Here is a 20,577-nt window from a genome sequence, read left to right as displayed (position 1 = left end):
GACTTTTATGTGCAATCTCAAGAGTACTGCTCTGATGTTGCTTCAGTGCATTGTTCCCAGAGCAGCCTTGACACAAAGCCAAAACCAACACTTGAAGCACCACAAAACCACACTTGCTCCTCACTTTTCAAAGAGTTGAATAGGTCAGGATTTAGCCACTCAACTCCTATCGATTTTAGAAGAAACTATGTGGCTTAACCCTATCCCCTGTAACTCTGAATATGTCGGGGACAGGTCACAGGCCCCTAGGATACTGTACGTACCTTACCATACAATTGTGAAACATACTTTTGCTAATATAATATACATTACCATTAAAACTATTATGTCAGTACAAATAATTACAATCATAAGATTCTGATGTTAATTGGCTTAGAGGACAATGGGTTTAGTAGACAACAGATATGAGAACTGCAAATTTGGGGGAGGGATAGCTCAGTGGTTTGAGCATTGGCCTGCTAAACCCAGGGTTGTGAGTTCAATCCTTGAGGGGGCCATTTAGGGATCTGGGGCAAAAATTGGGGATTGATCCTGCTTTGAGCAGGGGGTTGGACTAGATGACCTCTTGAGTTCCCTTCCAACCCTGATATTCTATGATTCTATTCTATGATTCTAAATGAAAAAGGTATTATTCAGGTTGTTATGATTGGTAATGTTGGTAAAATTCATTATTTTCTTTATTATCTATATAGTGCCATAGCTGTGCTTATGTACACATAAACTGCATATTTATGTGCCAGGTAAGTCTGTGTTCTGGATATATGTCCACTGAAATCTTCATCCACAAATTCTAGGGATGTATATGGGACCAGAAATTTGGAAGTCAGGAAGATCTGGATATCAGAATTGTCATATTAGCATTAACATACTTTGAGCACTGCTGTTGTCTTTTAACACTTCCACACACATGCTCAGTGAGTCACCCTCTCCCCTCAGTGGCTGACTAGTCACTCTCTCTCCTTCTTCCCAAGTATGGGGAATGGGCTGGGGCCAGGAAGTACCTTTCTTTTCTCATCCCTGAAGAGAGATCCAGGGCCATCCAGAGGGTTATCCTCTTCCCCTTTCCAGCCAAGTTAGGAAAATGGAGAGGATCCAGTTAGTACAAGAATCCCTTTTGGCCAGGTAGGTGAGTGATAACTTAGTTCTGCCTGCTCTAAGATTGCAGTCTTTCTATTGTGGCAGCTATCAAACATAAAATGGAGCCTGTGGCTATTCTTCAGATGCACACAGTATTCTCTTAACTGGCACTAACATGATGTAAAGCACATTTATGTTTGTGCTGAATGAACAGAACCACAATAATTAATCCAAAATATTGTTCCAGGAGGGATTATGTGAGATAATGTTTTCCAGAAATGTTATGTCACAAAAGGCCAAATATTACGCAATTTCTCTGCTGGAGCCTCCAGTAACTTATGTGTCATAAAAATAAAGGGAAGGGTTACCTCCTTTCTGTATACAGTGCTATAAAATCCCTCCTGGCCAGAGGCAGAACCCTTTCACCTGTAAAGGGTTAAGAAGCTAGGATAACCTTGCTGGCACCTGACCAAAATGACCAATGAGGAGACAAGATACTTTCAAAGCTGGGGAAGGGGGGATAACAAAGGGTCTGTCGGTCTGTCTGTTGCTTTTGCTGGGAACAGATCAGAAATGCAGTCTCAGAACTTCTGTTAGTAAATAATCTATCTAGAAATGTGTTATTTCCTTTTGTTTAATGACTGGTAAAATACACTTTGCTGAATGGAATGTATATTCCTGTTTTTGTGTCTTTTTTTAACTTAAGGTTTTGCCTAGAGGGATTCTCTATGGTTTAAATCTGATTACCCTGTAAGGTATTTACCATCCTGATTTTACAGAGGTGATTCTCTTATCTTTTCTTTAATTAAAATTCTTCTTTTAAGAACCTGATTGATTTTTCATTGTTCTTAAGATCCAAGGGTTTGGGTCTGTGTTCACCTGTACAAATTGGTGAGGATATTTATCAAGCCTTCCCCAGGAAAGGGGGTGTAGGGCTTGGGGGGATATTTTAGGGGAAGATGTCTCCAAGTGGGCTCTTTCCCTGTTCTTTAACACACTTGGTGGTGACAGCATAGGGTTCAAGGACAAGGCAAAATTTGTACCTTGGGGAAGTTTTTAACGTAAGCTGGTAAGAATGAGCTTATGGGGTCTATCATGCAGGTCCCCACATCTGTACCCTAGAGTTCAGAGTGGGGAAGGAACCTTGACATTATGTTTACCAAAATGTTAGGTTCCAAAAGATAGCAGTAAGGGCTGCAAAATTTGGTAGCCTGTTGCATGTGCTTGTAAATTAAATGACTTATGTATTGACTCATGACACTGCTTTCCATCTACAGTTGCTAGTTTAAGAGATGGCCCATATTAAAGCAGGTATCATATAACAGCCAAAAAAACAGGTGTTTCCATAGCTGAGGAGGCTGTTGTCAGCTATCCTACTTCTAAGAGACATTATATATTTTGAGCCTGAAATGGTCATTTCATCCAATGTCAGCATAGTTTAGTTCAAATATTTGAAGTGATGAGTTGATAACAAACTTTCTTTTTTTGGTGGCAAGTCTTGCATCCATTTGGAGATCTGTTTACCCCAACTTGAAGGTGGGGTGGAGTCACTAATAGAATATTGTAAGTATGCAGGGGATTAACATTTCTACATTACAGCCAAAATAATCCTTCACTTCTACTGAGTATTTGATATTGATCTGTCTGAGACCTGCCGCATAGCAGATTTATCGCTAAGAGTAGAACTATGTCAATGAAAGTTTGATTCAGCTCTTCTTTTTCTCATCATCATTCCTTTGCAATATGGAGTTCTTCCACCCTATTGTTTTGAGATCTGCATTACCAACCCGAAGCTCAGCAGCATGATTATCAAAGCAAGGAATATAAACTTGACAGATGCTGTTCTCTGTCTTGGCCAATCATATTTTATTTCAAATAGTGAAAATAACAGTTCCAGCTACATAAAAGACTTAACTTTAGTTTGTTTAAACAGAAAAAAAATAATCACACAGGATTTCTCTAAGTAAAAGCCAAAGTCAACAAAAGATTGGTACTTTCCCCCACAAATGATAATGCATTCAGTCACACAATGCTCCCCAAGTCTCCTTCTCCCCAACCCCTCTCCCAGCACACAAACATATAGAATCTTTCACTTAGCAGTGAAACTCCAAAAGAGTTGCTTATCTAGCCTTTCCATTCACTCATCTCCCACAATGTATAATGTGTGAAGCGCAGGAAACTTGTTCAGTTAGAATCATTAGGCTAAATTCCCTGGTGATGCAACTCCATAATTTCACCCACATACTTTTTATTATTATTATATAGCTAATGTTTCTAAATGGCATCTGTCATATTATTTGTGAACAGTGTATGATAGCTGTAGGAACCATATATTTGGAGCCAGCAAGGGAGGATTGTGTTGAGGACTGCTCGCTGCATATGCCCTCAGGGAAGGGAGGAATGAAGTTGAATGGGGCTGCCACCCTGGGCAAAATGTGAAGTACTGCAAGAAAGGATGTAGCTGTGGGTTATTCCCCTTCCATTTCAGGCTGCTGGAGGTGATGTTTCACCTTGAGGAAGCATCCACCAGGTACTGTAGCTCCACAATGCCAATTAAGCAAACCTGTTGCTAAATGCCACAATTTGTCCCTTATAAACATTTTCTCATTTACTTTCTGGGCCTGATCCAAAGCTCATTGAAATCACTGAAATTATATTGACTCCAGTGGGCTTTATATCCAGCCCTGTCAGTCACCAATAGGCAAGCCTTAAAATAAAATCTTGCTCAACTATATGACGAGACTAATACAGTCTTGAATCATGAGACCACATTTGCTTCATTTCCATACTAAGGAGGCTACTAGATAAGCCGATATATACCAGAAGAGTTCTCTTAACCCAGTTGTTGTTGTTTTACTCTTTCACCAATTTGAGTACCCTTGCCAGTAGTTTCCACTTTATTTAAGTGAACCAGCTATTATGACACAATCCAAAGTAAGATGCTGAGTCTTTAAAAAGAATCTGCATTTTTTATTCTTTTTAAAAAAAGTACTATATTCACTACTGCCCATATTTACTCGGAACCATCTGTTACTCATCTAATTAAAATATATTTGTAATGAGCTTATTAGGGCACAGAAAATGTCCTGAACAGGATGTTAGTTAAGAAACAATTGGTTTGGAAGATAAGGTACCTTAAACTCCTGTTAATTTAACACAATAATGCATTGATATTTTGACCCAATATAAGAGCATATTCAAAGAGGCCACGCATTCACATATTTTATAATAATTTGCTTTCCAAATATGTTGCTGTTCCTTTCTAATACAGAGTCAGATGGCCTCTTATAATTGCAGTATCAAATCTTTGCCTCAATTTTCAACTGCAGGTGATTTCAAATGATTAAAGATGCACAACAGGGAATAAACAAAAATGCTTACATGCAATTATTTTTAATTAGTATTTGGCTATAAAGTGTATGCCTTCATAAAAAAGTCTGTTATTCACATAAACATCTGTTACCATACACACAAGGAAACACACTGTAAGTCTGTCATCACATCACCAAAACAGAAAATACTAAGGAAGGCTGGACAGGAAAGCCAACACTTTGAGTTTTTAAACAAAAGATATAAGCATAACTGCCAAAACAGACACAGCACCACACCTTTCAATTAGCGTAGTTCACAATCAAAGGAAGAGCTGTTACTAATGGAATTATACTTGAAAATGTTAAAATAGATGGAATTATTCTTTGAAAACAATAGAATCCGTAAGCATAAGACAATTTCAAACTCTTTACTAATTTCGCAACAGCGAACATAATCAAAAGGTTTCCTGTTTGCACAGTTTCTGGTGGGTACTCTTCTGACAATTTTTTAAAATCTTATTTTTGTCCATTATTTAAGAACTCTTCCCATAGGCACCCCACACCCCACCAAAAAATAAAGAAATAAAATTAAAAAAAATCTGCTATGGAATTAGCACATGAAGAAACCCACAATATTAAATTCTGGCCTAATCTTACAGAAACCTACTCAGAGAAGTAAGTTAAGCATGCGACAAACAGCTAAGTCAGAGAGATATATACAGCAAAAGAAATTAATACCACAGTAATTGATATGTGGAGATGAGGTTGCTCTGTGGAATACTGAGAATAAAATGAAGAGGAGGTATGAGAGTACCTTGCACATGAATTACTGAATCAGTGGGAATTGCTGGGCTCTGCTGTGCAAAAGCTCTTGGAAATGCTTTGCTACAGTGACACCCCCCAGCAACTGAAGTTAACACATTACTTTCAAGTCTATAAAAATCTGTACCATTATTAAACACACAACTCAAGAGCAGAAATAACTTATCTTAATTTGCATGAAAATGAAAACAATAATTTAATTAAACAGCACAAATGACAATATATACTATTGTGCTGCAAGGATGTCTGTAGTCAGATTAGGAAAAAAATCATTGCATCTCGACTGTCGCCTTACAGGGACCAATAATCAATCATTATACTAAAGCCAATGTGGATGAAGATGCCACATGCAATCTTGAAGAGCATATGCACCTTGACCCATTATTTGTAAGCACAAATCCTTCCACCTGGATGAGGAGTCATCCCTCTTACGATCTTACTTTCATATGCTGTTAATGAAGGCCCCTCGGGCCCAGCCGCCTATTCAGACCAGTACCTCTGTGCCCAAAAGAAAGTCAAAACCATCTGCAGAGTATATAACGGTAAAGATGACCCTCTGCCTGAAAGCAAATCAGAATCTTTTCCAACTCCCTTTGATTTACAAACCTTCTCTTGCATATCAGCATTTCATATATCTTCCAAAGTGTCAGAAATGTGAAAGCCATACATTATGTGTGGGGAATGGCCCAGTTCATTATTATCATTTTATTTATTTAACAAATACTTTATTTAATCAGGAGAAACAGACAGCTACAATAGTTTATTGCAATCATACAACACAACAATAAATAAACATTGTACATTAAGTAGTAGGTAAAAGGATAACTGAAAACATCCCACATAAAAAACCCTCCTAAGAATTCCTCACTAAACAGACAGTATTCACAAACCTATTGACAAAGAGCTCCAAAAAGATGAAGTAGTAAATAAAAAAACATCAGGATAAGAGAAGGTAGGTTTTACATTAGGAACAAGCAAATTCGGTCCTTCCAGCAGATTTTCCATAACATAACATGTACAGTCTCTCATAAATAAAACAAGCTGGATGAAAGTCTAATCTGCCTTTTGGTGATAACTAATTTCTCATACACTAAACAGCAAATTACCATTTTTCAGTGGTATATATGATGTTAGGTGAGGGTCAGCATCCAATAAAGCAAAATCCTTGGGTAACTTATTGGTGAGCATGCGTTACAAGTCCCCCTCTGTGCCAATTCACAGAGAATAGAGGTGTAGCACAGCTACAGAGCCTTAGCTCAAGATGTAGTAGTTTTTGCTTTTAACTCTGGAGGCCCCCAGTTCCATCTCCACGTGTCAGTCAAGAAGGCAGCCATGACACTTGCCATCTTCAAATTCAAAATTCCCTCACTCCCAAATGCCTGCGGTTTGGTTTCATAGAATCATAGAATCATAGAATATCAGGGTTGGAAGGGACCCCAGAAGGTCATCTAGTCCAACCCCCTGCTCAAAGCAGGACCAATTCCCAGTTAAATCATCCCAGCCAGGGCTTTGGTTTCGTTACCTGATGCAACAAGGATAAGACACAAATTCAAGGAGATGAATGGACTTGTCCGAGGCAAGCTCTTCGGGCTCTTCTCAGCAAAACTCCCACTTTTTCTGATTATAGAGCCAATGGAGTTTGGCTCTTAAAGGTACCTCTATCTTCATGATTTCAGTGAGAGTTCTGCACTATTAAGTTGAGCAGGATTTGGGTATCAGTCACTGTGACAGATGGCTAGGCTCAAGTTTGTAAATTACAATTGCCTCAACTTTATTATCCATTCTCATTAAATTTGTCACAACATCACTGTAGGGCAGTGGTTCCCAAACTTGTTCCGCTGCTTGTGCGGGGAAAGCCCCTGGTGGGCCGGGCCAGTTTGTTTACCTGTCGCATCCGCAGGTTCGGCCTATCGAAGCTCCCAGTGGCCGTGGTTCGCTGCTCCAGACCAATCCCGCTGCTGGAAGTGGCGGCCAGTACGTCCCTCAGCCCTTGCTGCTTCCAGCAGCTCCCATTGGCCTGGAGCAGCGAACCGTGGCCACTGGGAGCCGCGATCGGCCGAACCTGTGGACGCAGCAGGTAAACAAACCGGCCCGGCCCGCCAGGGGCTTTCCCTGCACAAGCGGTGGAACAAGTTTGGGAACCACTGCTGTAGGGAACGAGAATAAAGTTGGTACTTTCCTTGATTTCCGTTCTTGGTTCAGTCTTTCATCTGGCTTAAATAAAAGTATAATTCACAGTTGACTGATGTCTGTGGAGATGACAAAGACCCTGGTAGAGAAAAAGCAAATAGAGGGATTCCACCAACCTAGCAGTGTCCAGCTTACCACATCCTGGAGAGTCTGCAGGCCCTGTAGTAAGAGATACCACAAGAGAGGACAGTGATAGCCTAGAACAGGGGTGGCCAACCTATGGCTCTGGAGCCACGTGCAGCTCTTCATAGGTTAATATGCGTCTCCTTCCATAGGCGCTGACTCTGGTGCTAGAGCTATAGATGCCAGCTTTCCAATGTGTCAGGGAGTGCTCAGTGCTCAACCTCCTGCTCTGCCCCAGGCCTTGCCCCCACTCCACCCTTTCCCCTGAGCCTGCCTTGCCCTTGCTCTTCCCCCCCACCCACCAGAGCCTCCTGCACACCGCTAACAGCTGATGGCAGTGGGCGGGAGGTGTGGTGAGGGAGCAGGAGGCACTGATTGGTGGGGCTGTCTGTGGGCAGGAGGGGCTGCAGGTTGGAGTGGGGGGAGCTGATGGAGGGCTGCTGACATATTATTCTGGCTCTTTGGCAATGTACATTGGTAAATTCTGGCTCCTGCTCAGGCTCAGGTTGGCCGCCCCTGGCCTAGAAGGTGCACTGATCTTAGCAGCACTGGTTAGACTGAACTGCTGTCCCAGATATACTGATTCAATCCAGCAATGATTATAATTTATTATCTGTATTGTGGTAGATCCTACTGAGGATTTGATCCTAGTCATGCAAGGTGTTTTACAAACACATGGGAACATATAATTCCTGCCTCAAGAACCCTATGTGCACTGGTAGCTGGAATCAGACCCAGAGAAAGTTTGGATACTAGTGGATACTTCCATATTTAATGCATAGTTGCAGAGTTTAAGGTTTGGAGATGAACTAGAAAGGAAGGAAGAAACATTGGAAGAGATAGTAGATGTTACAGCTCCACTTGATTCTTGTTTTTTCACGTTTGAAGAAGAAAGTTTTAAATGCAGTGTCTGATTTCAGTGCAGCCAACAATGAATGAAGACCATTGAAATTTCAGTGAATATTCAAGGAGAATCAGTTTCTTCATAGGAGTAATTTGAGATTGAAGGAGATGTGAATTGACTGGATTCTGCTTTGTTTGAGTAAAGGGGAATATAAATTAGGGATTGTGAATGGGAAACTTCTACAAAATGCCAAATGCATTGGAAGATCTGGAAATGCCATCCCCGTTTTCAAATAGGAAAAGGCTGTCATAAATAGGTACAATCAAACAACATTTCCACAGTGTTTTAGGTATAAAAGGAATATGGTCGTTCTGGATGACAAAAGAGACAGTGGCACGGGAAGAAAACACTGTCCAGGGGTGAAGGAACTGGCCACCAACTCACCTCACCACAGAAAAGCCACTGAGAAGGGCCTCATTTGAATTGTGAGCAAGAGGTTCAGTTAAATGCACAGTTACACAAAACCATGAATGACACAGTCCCAACCTGAAATTTTACTCTTAAACCATTTGTAAATATAAGGCCCATTGCACCTGAAACTGTAAAAAAAAACCCACCACCCTTAAATTTCTAAGCAAATCAGTTTGGGGTAATTCACACATTCTATAAAAGCGGCAAAGAGTCCTGTGGTCCTGATGCATCTGACAAAGTGGGTATTCACCCACGAAAGCTTATGCTCCAATACGTCTGTTAGTCTATAAGGTGCCACAGGACTCTTTGCTGCTTTTACAGATCCAGACTAACACGGCTACCCCTCTGATACTTCACGTGTTCTAGAGTACATGCCTCATCTAGATGTGACTACAATCTTTAAATTCAGATAATTTAAAATATGAGTGAGGACATATCTGAACCCAAAACTACATGAAGAAGAGATGGAGTTCAATTTACAACCACCACAAAGTAAAGAGATTCAATGTAGCAAGGATCACAATAGGATCAAGGTGTTAAAAAATAATAAATCTGTATTTATCTTCAGATTTGGCTTGGAAAATATTTGTTATCTGCCAATGCTGTTTCAAATGAAAAGTGAAAGACACACTGAACAGGTTCTACAAAGCACCAATATTGACTCATACTGACCTACAGCATGGAGGAACAGCCGGACTAATTCTGAATATGCTGCTTAGAAATTAACAATAATTGACAGTACCAGAAAAGTGACTCATTCTCGGTAACTAAGTGCAAAACATAGAAATTCTTTGAATAGCCTTGACAACTACAGATGTTTTAGTTTCAAATTTTTCAGAACCTTAGGATAAGAGAGCAAAGCACATCACAAGGGGAAAAAGCTGTACTCGTTATATCAGCTTTGTCTGTGATGTTTTATACTTATTTACTCATTGTTAATATTTGTGTTTGGCTCAAAATAAATTTTGAGTTGTGACAGAAATACTAATGCAATGCACCCAAGAAGTTCAAACCCTAAATTTAACCTACACCTTTAGAGCTGTAAATTATAGCTGTGTGTGAGATTCTCATTACATTCAGTGGCAGAAAGGTAGAGGAGAGGAACTCAATCTCTTCCAGGAGTGAGAAGTTTTAAAAACATGCATTAAAGTGGTAATTAAAGAAAATTCTTCAAATAAACAATGTTATGTATTGAATAGGACAGTGTGTGTATATCTTTGCTTATGGTTAGGATTAAAATAAGTATTATGTCTTGAAGAGATTAATTTTAGTTTTTGTTTTTTTAATCTTACTTGGGGCCCAAGCAGTGCTTATTTAAATATGAAAATATATTGCAAGTAACCATGTTTCCAAATCTTAAGATTTTATTGTGACTGTCACGATAATTGGTGTTTTCCTCAAAGTCCTAGCTCATAGAGTCAGGCGATGGCAAGAGAATCTCAGCTATCATCTAAAATAAAAAAAGGAAAGTTCCTAATCTTCATAGTTTTGGTGGGAAATTTGAAAACATGAACCCTAAAAGCTCAAAAACTAGCATGCAAACAAAAAGGACCCAGAATATATTCTTTTTAAAATCGTGTGAGTTTCGAAGTCAATCTCATGATCGGGGCCGGGGGGGCTGATTCATGATGTGGAACCCTTCAGGGTTGGTAAACTGCAAAGTTGAGAAAAAAGAAACAATTCAGTTACAATTGCCAGCTAATAAGTCACCAATAATGCTAAACAGACAGATATCCACACAGCTGACCAAAAACTGCTCCAAATACCCCAAACTCCAGTTTCTCAATCTAACTCATTATTACCAGCTTCTTTGGTCTTCTCTAGGATTCCTTTTCTCAGTGCTGCTACTCCTGAGGCCTAAAGCTCTTTTCCTTCAGAACCCTGGTTACTAGTTGCTGTTCCCGCTGCTTCTCTGACCTGCAGCTCCTTCTCTGGGCTTATCACAGGTTGTAGTCTCTGGTGTTCCATGCTGCTAATGCTGTGGTGGGCAGTTCCTTCCTCTCCAAATCACTTCCACGGGCTGCAGCCTCTGCTCCTCCTGAAGCTATTATGTTTGCAGCCCCTTCACATCTCCTCTCACAAGCTGCAGCTTCTGTTGTTCCCATTGCTATTTTAGCCTGCAGCTCCTTTTCCTCTTAATCTCACAGGTTGCAATCTTTGTGATTGCTGCTATTGCTATGGCCTGCAGCTCCTTCTCTTCCCAACCCTTTTCACAAATGGCAGTTGCTAGCCAGGGGCCCAGTCCCTCTCCCACTGGGTTAGTGGGTGCTTTGCCAGTATGTCTAGGGCCCTACCAAATTCACAGTTGTGAAAAATGTGTCGCAGACTGTGAAATCTGGTCTCCCCCGCGAAATCTGGTCTTTTCTGTACTTTTACCCTATACCATACATATTTCGCGGGGGAGACCAGCGTTTCTCAAACTGGGGGTCCTGATCCAGAAGAAGGTTGGGGGGGGGTCGCAAGGTTATTGTACAAGGGTCATGGTATCGCCATCCTCACTTCTGTGCTGCTGCCTTCAGAGCTGGGTGGCCAGAGAGTGGCAGCTGCTGGCCAGTGGCCGAGCTCTGAAGGCAGCAGCACAGAAGTGAGGGTGGCGATACCATACCAGGCCATCCTTACTTCTGCGCTGCTGCTGGCAGTGGCACTGCCTTCAGAGCTGGGCTCCCGGCCAGCAGCCGCTGCTCTCTGGCGGCCCAGATCTGAAGGAAGAGTGCTGCCAGCAGTCAGAATGGAAATACCACAACCCCCTACAATAACCTTGCAACCCCCTGACAACCACCTTTTGGGTTAGGACACCTACCATTACAACACCATGAAATTGCAGATTTAAATATCTAAAATCATGAAATTTACGATATTTAAAATCCTATGACCTTGAAATTGACCAGAATGGACTGTGAATTTGGTAGGGCCCTCATCATGTCCAATGAAAGCTGGACCAGTCCCTCAACTATTAAAAAAACTCTCTTGAGATTAACCACCAGAGAGCAGGTATTCTCAAGAAACATTTTGAGGAATGCCTCTTTGTATTCTTTAGCAGGAAGATGTTTCTTTGATAAACATGAGGTTATGCCTCAAAAGGAGATGTCTAAAATACAGAAAATAAATCAGAGTACATTTTATCAGTCGCTTAGTTGATTGTGAAGAGTTCCTTGGTTTTATCTGAAACATTTCCCAGAGCTCTTCACCAAGCTATCTCAGGTGCTAGCGCATGTCAACACTTGAAAGCTATAAATCGGGACATTAGGGAGAGAAAAATAGGGACCTCCCTTTTAATTCCACTGGAAATACAAGAGCTTTTTGGAAGAACAACGTGAAAACATAGTAAATATTTTGCTGGAAAAATCGTGGCTAACAAATAGAGACTCTTGACATATTTCCTAAGGCACTTTTGCTACAGTATTTAGAAATCATGTACACAGACACGGCCAGCTTTGTTGCTCATTTGCAACACAAAAATATTCAATCAGTTGCATTTTTCCTTTGTTTTTTAAACCACAGAGAAGAAGAAAGGTCTTGGTTGTAGAATATTCTCTTATTAATAAATGGCAGAATTTTCTTGTTTTTCTTAGAGACCTAGGAACCACTTACAATGATCAATTTCTGTTCCTGCTTCCTGCTTGTCTGCCCTATAATTCCTGGGACTAGTTAGGGTCCATCCTAGATAATACAGGATGTCCAAACATTAGTATGTCATATCAGGAGTCAGGGCATATGAAATCGGTTAAACAACAGTCTTTTATGTAAATGATTCAGCAAGAAGAGTTACACAGTCTGATTCTTTCCTGAAGTTTCTATCTCCCATCCCCCAGGTTTCCTGTTTCCTTCTTGTTGGCTCTGATCCATAAAGAGATGATACTCTCCTACTGTAATAGTGTATAAAGCTATAGAATTACTCCCTTCCTTTCTAATGGAAATAATTCCAGTAGCAGATTAATTTTTTAATAAATGCTAAATTTATAGTATTTGCTATATTTTTTGCTAATGTGACACCAGTATTATCAAATATGCTTTCTTCTCATCGGCTTGTACTTTTGATATCTTCCTGCTAGATTTTAATTAGCCCAAATAGCTGGCCAAGATAAATGGACTCCTTAACATTCACCATAGCAGTTTTCATTTCTGTTGCAGGTGGATTCAGCATGATCTCTCTTACTTAGATATTTCAGGCTGACTTCATTGTTTTTATTTTAATTTTATTTTATTTTATCGATGACACACCACTATGTAAAAATTATCCTAACAAAACAGGTTTCTGACAGTGGGCTACACTGGGTGCTTCAGAGGAAGGTGAAAATAAAACATATTTTCACCTAGCAAATGCACCCTATAATCCTCATTTAGGGCCATACGTTCCCATGATTTTCATGCTGAAAAGTGGAGCAACTTACTACAAAACTTGCTTCCCAATTCTACACACAAACTAAAACCTCCTATTTGGTTTGCTGCCATGCCAATTTAGAACATGACAATTGTTTCAGTGCAGGAAATCTGCAAAATGTCTAAAAGTTCCAAAAACCTGAGGTGTGCACTGGAGAAATATGGGAGGACTCAGGGCCAAACCCAAAACACTTGTCTAAATAGGCTACCCTTCAAATTCAGAATTCTGCTCCAATGCTGCAACGAGAACCTAATGGAGCCCCACTGAGTTCAGTGGGGTTCTGTGCTGTGCAGGGATCTGCCCACAGAGTTTTCTTTCCAGAATCAGGGACTAAGTTACTAAAGAAAACAGAGTAAATTTATGCTGCGCTGAGAGTAGTAAATTACTTCCAGCCAAAATCTGTGCCTCAGTCTGACAAAATATAAACATTTCTACAAGCACTTAAGAATTCTCATACTTCCTGGAACCAGTGGGGATATGTTTGCTTCATCTCACATGGCAAGATGTGTAGCAAAGATTTCCAAACATTCCCTTATGTTCTTTCTCCTTACTATAGAGTCTGCCATGTGGTGATACAGTTGTTCACATCTTCCTCAACCTAGTATGTGCAGTTTTTAATCTCTTTAGTGAGAGTTTCTAGTCAGTCCCACTAAATTTATTACATTTTTTGTAATCGTATTATGATCTGAGCACCTTCTGCACCTTTTTAATAGAAAAGGGAGAATACAGGCATTGGATTTAGGGTTTTCTTTTCTTTGCTTTTGTTTTTAAGGGGTAGTATTGGTTAAAGTTTTATGTGATCCCCCTTTAGCTGTGAATATTTTGTCTGTGAAGCTGAGAAGAATGAGATGGATATTCCATGGCTGCTGAAAAGCTTCTTCTTATGGAGAAGAGTTCCATGGAAGTCTTGACCTCTGTTTGTCAGTAAAGGCTAGAAATATCCCTGCTTTTAACCATCCCATTTGTGCTTCAACCTTTCAGCACCCTTGCCACTTATCACATTTTTCAAGGTCACCCACTAACACTGTCTTCCCCAGTTGCCAAATCAATACAAGCAACATCACACTCTTTCCATAAAAACTGCTTTGCTTAAATTCAAGCTCCATAGAACAAACTTATGCTGCAACAACACAGACGTCTCCTCAGTGGAACAACCCAATCCTGATCCCTTTGAAATCAACAGAATTACGCCAAAGACTTCAGTGCAAGCAGGAGCTGGCAGTACTGGAAATTCAGCAAGCCTGTTAAGCACATGTCTAATTGTAAGCATGTGAATAGTTTTATGCTTAAAGTGAAGTACATGCTTAAGCACCTGGCTGAATCTGGGTTTAACATTACTCAGATCAGTCAAAGCAAAACTGCCACTGAAGGTGAAGATGCTTTGACTGAGTAAAGAAAGCATGTTCTGGCACCAAAAATGAAAAATGCCTGATTGTAATTTAGACCTTTTCCAATATGTGCTCTACTACACTGCAAATTAGTTTAATACACTTTCCTTACTAATATGTGCAGAGGTTTTATTATTAGATCAGCTGATAAATATTTTGTTCTTCTCAGTCTTTCCACATATATCCAAGTGTGGGTTCTCTATTCTTATGCATAGTCCCAACACAAAAAGCTTTGAGTTTCACCTCCATCTTGTCATTCAGGGGCTACTTTGTAGTATTTGATGGTCCTTCATGTGTGTGGAGGAGCTGCTGTTGTGTAAGGATCTGGGGTGTGGCACACTGACCGAAGGTCATCCTTCATTTTGGAAGGCAGGGCTCTGGCTGCAGATTGCAATCACCACAAGGTTTTGGTTGCTTTTATGTTACAGTTACGCAATGTTTAGATAACAATATTTCCAGAATTAAATAAAATATTTCAACACCTTAATAAAGAGAATGCCAGAAAATACCTCTTTATAATATTTATATCTTAGTGCCAGAAAGCAAAAGGGCAAATGGCCTCCAAAATCAATACTTCATAAATTCAATGAAACACAGAGTTCACAGAGCGGATAGTTCTCATTCTCCTTTCCCTCCCTCTCTCCCCCCAGTCCATATACTCTCTTGTCATGGCATGACTCGAGTAACCAGGAGGGAAAAAAAGCCTTAAGGTTAATTCTGAACTGAAGCTACTGTTTATTATATATTAATGACGTATGCCTGGATGTCTACTTGCCAAAAATGGTTTATTCGTTGAGAAATTCAGGCGCATTGTTGTTATAATCATTTGTATTGTTATACATTAGTATTATGTCACAATCTTACACTTTATATTATAGGCCAAAATGCCTACTACTTAGTAACATGAGATTGGGATTTAAGAGATTTATGTTCTACTCCTTGTTTGGCCGCTGGCTTGGTGTATGACCTTGGGTAAATCTCTTAACTTCTCTGTTCCTCATTTCCACATCTGTATGATAGGATGAATAATTCTTAGCTTTGTAAACTACATTTCCATCTTCAGATGAAAACTGCTACATGAGTGTAAAGTAATAATAATATTCATACCTTTCATACAAAAGAATTCCACAATATATAAGGATCATTCACCCACCAAGGAAATTCAGCTAGCAGCCATTTTATACCAGCAATAAAACTTTACTTTTAGATGGAAGTAAAAATTATCTTCTCCAGCTGAAACTACAGTGGGAATTTCAGGTATGATACGAATAATGGTACAAGGAAAACATCCAGGAATGTTGTATCTTGACCACATGGGACTAGATATGTCAGACAGAGCGGATTGCTGCTCAGTATAAGCCCTCATTATAAATACCAGAACCATTATCTTTGCTATGTATGGGAATAACTTTAAGTTAAAGAGTTTGCAACCATTCTAACTGCCATGAAGACATTTCATCTAAATGGTTCAGGAAAAACAGCAATATTTCATATGAAGCTAAGTGGGTTTTTTAAACCATGCTAAAAATTTTAACTTGCAAAGTAGTTCTTGTCAGTAAAATTATATTCATGCTAAATTCAGATGCCCTGTTAAGGACAACAGCTGTTCAAATCAACTGCTTTAGAATATAATCCTCATGTTCAATAATGCTTTTTCTTCCAACACTGCAATTTGCATTTTTGCCAAAGAATCAAACTTGCACTTAAATGTGAGAACTGTTGAGGATCTTGCCTCTTTGTTTCAAGACAACTGATACCCCAAGTTCTGCTATGGCATTATATAAATATTCAAAAAATGCTTGTGCATACCATAATTTCTCCAGGTCTCACAAATGAGGAATTATCCAAATAATGGATTATGAATGGGATCACAACACATGGAAACATTACCCACTCAAAACATATTAGAACTCCCAAAGTCTCCACATGAAACAAAATGGCTTGTCGTCATAGGTTTAATGAAATAAAGCTGTCCTCTCCTGAGATTCAACCCTAGTAAGTCAAATTCACATAGGTGGAACCAGCAAAAGGTGAAAATCTGTGTAAATATTGTTTATTGATTAAACATATTGTCAGAAGTTGATAGATACAGACAGACAGGGAAAGCTAACTGATGTAAACCACCACCAAAATGAATGAGTTTTGACTGAATATAGAATTGTAGGACTGGAAGGGACTTCGGGAGGTCATCCAGTCCAGTCCCCTGCACTCATAGCTGTTATCATGTCCCTCTTGGTCTTCTCTTCTCCAGAATAAACAAACCCAATTTTTTTCAATCTTCCCTCGTAGGTGATGTTTTCTAGACCTTAAATCATTTTTGTTGCTCTTCTCTGGACTTTCTCTACATCTTTCCTAGGGGCTGTGTGTGGGCAGGAGGGATAGCACAGGGTGCAGGGGCTGTGTGCACACAGGGTGTGGCTATGGATGCAGGGAGGGGATGGCTAGGGGCTTTGTGCTGTCAGGGGGGTAGCTCAGGATACGGGTGGGGTAGCTCACAGTGCAGGGAGGGGTAGCTGGGCTTGTGTGTAGTGTGTAGTCAGGGTGCAGGGAGGGGGTGGCTAGGGGCTTTGTGCAGGCAGGGGGTAGTTCAGGGTGCAGGGAGGGGGATGGCTAGGGGCTGTGTGTAGGCGGGGGGGTAGTTCAGCATGCTTGGAGGGGTTAGCTCAGGGTGCAGGGAGAGGTGTACTAGTGGCTGTGTGCAGGCAGGGGGTAGCTCAGGTGCAGGGAGGGCATAGCTCAAGGTGCAGGGAAGAGGTAGCTGGGTCTGTGTGTAGGGAGGGGGTAGTTGGGGCTGTGTGGAGGCAGGGGGGTATCTCAGGGTGCTGGGAGGGGGATAACTGGGGTTGAGTGTAGGCAGGGGGGTAGCCCAGGGTGCAGGGAGGGGGTGGCTAGGGGCTGTGTGTGGGCAGGGGGGTAGCCTAGGGAGCAGGGAGGGGGTAGCTGAAGGTGTAGCGAGAGGGGTACTGGGGCTGTGTGCAGGCAGAGGGTAGCTCAGGGTGCAGGGAGGGCATAGCTCAGGGTCCAGGGAGAGGAGTACTAGGGGCTGTGTGCAGGCAGAGGGGTAGCTCAGGGTGCAGGGAGAGGAGTAATAGGGGCTGTGTGCTGGGAGGATTCCCCTGCAGTCTCTGTTCTCGGAGGGGGCTGCCAGACATGGAGCCCTACTCAGGGGGGTTCTTACTGGCTGCCTCTGCGAGAGGAAAGGGGGCTGGGACTTGGGAGCTGAGGAGCAGCTTCAACCTGGGACACCAGCAGGAGAGGAGGGAACACTGCGGCTGCCTGCTCCATGGTACCCCCCAGAGCAGCAGCTGCCCTGCACGGCCCAGTGTAATGGAAAAACAGCAGCTGGCACAATTTCCCACCAATAGCAGTTACCTACTGAACCTGCTCAGTTTGCGTGAGCATGCTTAGTACAACCTAGATAGCAAATTCTTCTGCCAGGGAGCTGTTTGTACCACTACATTGGCTCCAGCTTCCCGACTCCGACCTGGCCAGGGGGCTGAGAAAGGAAACTGGGGTGCCTGGATCGGAGTTTCAGCTGTGGGGCCCCACGGCCCCCTTGAAAGGGCTCACGGACCCACAGTGGGCTGCAGACCGCTCATTGAGAACAGCTGATCTAAATCGTTGATGAAGATGTGGAACAAAACTGGACGCAGAACTGATCCCTGCAGGTCCCCACTCAATATGCCCTTCCAGCTTGTGAACCACTACTTTTTCTGGGAACTACTTTAACTACTTTCTGGGAACAGTTTTCTAACTAGGTATGCACCCATTCCATAGTAGCTCCATCTACGTTGTATTTCCCTAGTTTCTTTTATGAGAAGATCATACAAGACTGCATAAAAAGCCTTACTAAAGTCAAGATGTACCACATCTACCCCTTCCTTCCTATCCACAAGGCTTGTTACCTTGTCAAAGAAAGCTATTTGGTTGGTTTGACATAATTTGTTCTAGACAAATTCATGCTGAGTATTAGTTATCAACTTATTATCTTCTAGGTGTTTGCAAATTGATTGCTCAATTATTTGCTCCATTATCTTTCCAGGTACTGAAGTTAAGATGACTGGTCTGTAAATCCCTGGGTTGTCCTTATTTCCCTTTTTATAGACTGGCACTATATTTGCCCTTTTCCAGTCCTCTGGAATCTCACCCGTCTTCCATGACTTTTCAAAGATAATCGCTAATGGCTCAGATATCTCTTTAGTCAGCTCCTTGAATATTCTAGGATGTATTTGAAGACATCTAACTAAGTAATTTTTAACTTGTTCTTTTCCTATTTTAGCCTCTGATCCTACCTTATTTTCACTGGCATTCACCAGGTTAGACATCCAATTGCTACTTATCTTTTTGATGAAATACAAGATTTGCAAGATTGGATCAATATCCTGAAGTTTTACAATCAGCCTGAGTTTTCAAATATTTGGTACATTTTTCAATATGAAATTTTCTCCCCACCCCATCCCCTACTCCCTACCCATTTAAATGTTTGCTTCTGCCATCTTGATAGTTCTTCAGTATATTTTCTTTTAATTAATATGGTCATTTTAAAAACAAGGGGTTCAAAGACAATGAAAGACATGACTAGTTACCCACTAAAACCCAGTGTCACTGCTTAAACATCATCTCACCAAAATAATTGTAAAACACATCCATCATACAGTCACTAACAGTAGGTTTTACAGTGGTTGCTCAATTCATTCCTCCATTGGTGCCAGAACCTCCAACCATTTATTACATAAGTAATCCTTATACATGTGAGTGGGACATAAATAAAGATTACTCACATGAGTAGGAGTTGCAAAACGGGATCTAAGGTTGCTGCTCTGGAGCCAGCCATTGTATCAAGAGTGTGTTTGTAATGACTAACTTCTTTTAGGAGCCAGTCTATTTTCTGGGAAGGAAAGTTTGAAGATTCTTTTTTTCTAAACTAATTTAAAAACTAATGGTTTGGGGTTTTTTTAAGTTGCAAACAGCCAAATAAAGAATGGAACAACAATGGGTTATTTTTTATAGCAAACCTTTAAATTATAGGAAACTTGTTTCTCAGCCAAATTGTCTTGGCTTGGAGCCAGAATGGATGTCTCCATTCTTAGCCTTTCCCGTATATTTTGATGAGCAAAATAAAAACCCTTACTTTAAAAAAAAAAAAAAAAGTGAAACAAACAGACTCGGAGATAAACTGGATCCCCTACTACATTGTATGACAGGCATGTAGGGCCGGATCCAAAGTCTGTTTAAATAAGCTGAAGGATCCCCATTGGCTCAATTGGTTTTGTATCAGACCCTTCCAAAGCATTTTTTTCATTGTATCTAGAAATCACATACTGATAAGATTAGCAATAAATTAAATGCAGGATTGGGAGGTATTCAGATTCAATAGGAGGACAGATAGACAGACAGAGAGAAGATGAAACTACCACAAGAAGTAAAAGAACTCCAGTATAAATTATATTTGGTAATATAAAGAAAAGGGAGGAATAACATAGGAGAAATAAAAAATGGCCCTTGGGTCTTGCATGGAGTCCTCCTAGAGCCAATTCCACGGCATTTAAAATTAGAAAATAGACCAGTTTTCAGTAGCAAACAGTGAATATGTATTGAATCTATCAACCAAGTAACTTTTGTGCAACACACTGATCTCATATATACATAAAACCGAGACTCAAGTCAGAAAAAGAGCACTACCATTCTTATCTAGATAGAACTACATTTGATAGGGATTTGGGGCTAACTCCCTGATAATTCCAAACACTGGAATTTTATTCCTTGTGCATTTTTCAAGAGACAGACTAACATCAAATCACATATATCACTTTATTAAAAATAAAGAAAAATTATCTGGGGCCCAAACCTGCATCAAAGGTAGTTGGAGACTTGCAGTTGACTTAATAGGATCAAGACTGAGTCCTTTACATAGATGGTACATTTATGGAGAAATGTACAGCTAAAATGAAGAGAAACAGCAGAGCTAAG

At 40.7% G+C, this 20,577-nt stretch overlaps 1 long non-coding RNA gene across 1 annotated transcript in view; it reads right to left on the bottom strand.

The window, feature by feature from the left end:
* Window positions 1–10,217: 10,217 nt before the first annotated feature.
* LOC140914940 (uncharacterized) overlaps window positions 10,218–20,577 on the bottom strand; it is a 29,180-nt gene continuing 18,820 nt past the window's right edge. The window contains exon 3 of the long non-coding RNA XR_012160045.1: window positions 10,218–10,492. This is a non-coding gene — a long non-coding RNA (uncharacterized lncRNA). The remainder of the gene's footprint in view (window positions 10,493–20,577) is intronic.

This window comes from Lepidochelys kempii, chromosome 7 (genome assembly GCF_965140265.1).
Source record: "Lepidochelys kempii isolate rLepKem1 chromosome 7, rLepKem1.hap2, whole genome shotgun sequence".
Lineage (NCBI taxonomy): Eukaryota > Metazoa > Chordata > Testudines > Cheloniidae > Lepidochelys > Lepidochelys kempii.
This window is presented reverse-complemented; position numbering and strand designations above follow the sequence as displayed.